Source organism: Etheostoma cragini, chromosome 24 (assembly GCF_013103735.1).
Source record: "Etheostoma cragini isolate CJK2018 chromosome 24, CSU_Ecrag_1.0, whole genome shotgun sequence".
Taxonomy (NCBI): Eukaryota; Metazoa; Chordata; class Actinopteri; order Perciformes; family Percidae; genus Etheostoma; species Etheostoma cragini.
The window spans coordinates 13,421,701-13,424,521 of NC_048430.1; the positions used below are offsets into that span (position 1 = coordinate 13,421,701).

General features: G+C 43.6%; 1 protein-coding gene across 1 annotated transcript in view; it reads right to left on the bottom strand.

Moving 5' to 3' along the window:
* LOC117939540 (1-phosphatidylinositol 4,5-bisphosphate phosphodiesterase delta-4-like) overlaps positions 1 to 2,821 on the bottom strand; it is a 22,155-nt gene that overhangs the window by 1,897 nt on the left and 17,437 nt on the right. The window lies entirely within an intron of this gene.

Sequence of the window (2,821 nt, forward strand, 5' to 3'; positions counted from 1 at the left end):
GAACTACATTTGTTGTTTTAATGCTACTACACACATAGTACAAGTACTGCTCAGGACTACATTTGTTGTTTTAATGCTGCTACTACACACATAGTACAAGTACTGCTCAGGACTACATTTGTTGCTTTAATGCTACTACACACATAGTACATGTACTGCTCAGGACTACATTTGTTGTGTTAATGCTACTACACACATAGTACAAGTACTGCTCAGAACTACATTTGTTGTTTTAATTCTAAACCAAAGGTAGCAGTGTCCATGCAGCTGTCTGTACCTTCTGGGATTTGAGACGCTGTGTAAATTGATTCTTATTTTTCATGTAGTGTGTCTCGTTGTTTTGTGTCCTCAGGTTATCGACACATCCACCTTTTGTCCAAAGATGGAACCAGTATTCCTCCCTCATCCTTATTCGTCCACATCCGGATCACAGACGTGGAATAAGCCTTCTCAGCTTTTCATCCCATTGACTTCATTCCTCTTTAACTCCTAAAATAGTATTTATTCTTGTTGTTATCTGAATAAATACTACGCCAAATGTTTTGTGTTCGCAGCAGGTGTAACGAGATGTGCATGTTTTTTCGTGTGTGTAACTTGTTCCTGTGATTGACTTGAACTTTGTTGCTCATGTTTGTGACTGTAACGCTCAACCGCTGAATGTTGAAATGCTGAAACCACTAAAACGATAAAATCTTTAAAACGGATACAGGGGGACTTTGGAATTTGGGTTTGGTACTCTCATTTCCAAGTTAGCCGGTGTGGTATTTGTCAATGTAGAACGCCTCAACACGGTTCATCCAGTCCTTCTAGTTGCAGAGATCACTGGTGCTAGGCTAGCGCAGGTCCACAGTGACTGCTAGCCTCCTCGAGGTAGCCTAGGACAGTGGTACTGGATTGGAAACTGAGGACTAGGCAACATGGTGTTTCAGCACGCATGTCCAGAAAGGAACAAACTGTGGCTTCCTGCTGCTGGCTTGGACATCAAGACGCCGGTCGAGACTCGACTTAGGTGACCAGTGAGTAGGGATCAGACCGGACCACTTTGAAACCCCCGCAGTCTAAAGGCCCACACTGACAGTGATAGGGTTAGCACCAACAGCTACTGATGAACTGGTCTTATCCTCTGGTAGGCTACTCTAGCTAATAGAGCTAGCCCCAATCATAATGTTCCGCGGTTGCCATGGTAATATCAGTCCGGCGCTGCTGTAGCCTACCAACTACAGGGACCAAAATTCAAAGTCCAGGTTTTATTGCTAACATTGTTCCATAAGAAGACATTTCCATGGATAGTCTGCCGTGGAGTGGGTAAGACTAGCATGAACCGGGTCTCTAAAAGGTCTGGGGAAGACTAGCATGAACCGGGTCTCTAGAAGGTCTGGGTAAGACTAGCATGAACCGGGTCTCTAGAAGGTCTGGGTAAGACTAGCATGAACCGGGTCTCTAGAAGGTCTGGATCAACTGGCTGAAAACAGTCTCCACTGACAAATACTACACTGACCAACTTAGAAATGGGGTCCTATGTCTGCTACCCACCCCCCCCCTTTAAGTGCTGAATGACATGTTAAGCTGGAGAGAAGAATGTGCCACCAATGTGTTTCTTGTCAGTATTTTCAGTTGTGATTTCCGAAGTTCTTCATAAAAAGTGTTTGACATTGGTTAGATTCATTTTTATTAATAAATGGTCCAGTTACTTTTAACACAAAACATTTAAAACCTACTTTCATTAGCAAACAATCTGCTTGGTTTGCTTTGCTTTTTGTTTCACTTTTTCCAACTTTATGCTTGTTTCTTTAGACTTTTGTTGCTTTTGAGTCCTTTTGTCTAATATTTTGTCCAATATTTCTGACTTTCATGATTGTTTTCATGATAGTAAATTGTTTTGGATGTTAATAAGATAAGTTAAAGTATATTCACGAGGAGTACAGAACAAAACGTCTCGGGAGAGCATCCAAAAGCAGAAATGGTTTTGAGATTTTAAATCCAGTTTCACGTAGCCTCGTGTCATGTGACCTTGTTGTAGTCTGTACATATTCTGCGTTTGTGTAAACGTGTTTATATGGCGTGTCTATTTTTGTATCCATGGAAACTTACAGCTTGGCACAGTGTTTATCTGCTTTGTTTTTTTATCGTGTCCATCTGCCACAGTTACCTGCAAATAAATCGGATTCTGAGACACACTGGGAGACATTCAGTCTTTTTTAAGGTCACAAAGAAGAGACCAAAACTTTGAAGAAAGAGACAAAAACGGGGATAAAAAAGACAAAGAAGGTGATAAAAAAGGAAGGACGAAAAAAGTGAGGGATACGTGTGTGAAAGTACTAATGTAGTATAATGTAGGGCGGATGCTGATTGGGCCTTGTTTCTAACCCAAACCTAACCCTGACCCTCTAACCCCAACCCCCTAAACCTAACCCTGCCCCCTAACCCTAACCTTCCTGACTTTCCTGGACACCCTCAACTCCCACCACCCTAAAATAAAACTCAAGCACACCCTTCAGCCCGTTACAGTGGAGTTCCTCGATACGAGGGTCTTCTTCCACAGCCCCGGCGACCAGTCAAGGACACTAGCCACCAAGGTTTATTTCAAGGACACAGATCGCCATGCACTCCTTCATAAACCCAGCTACCACCCCAAGCACACGTACAGAGGCCTCATCGAGTGTTTGACTCACACCGGGGGTCCCCTTGTGCCTGTGCCCCTTGCGGCGCCCATCCAGGGTTCTACCCTAATCTAACCCCCTAACCCCCTAACCCTAACCTAACCCCCTAACCCTAACATAACCTAACCCCCTGACCTAGCCTAACCCCCTAACCTAACCCT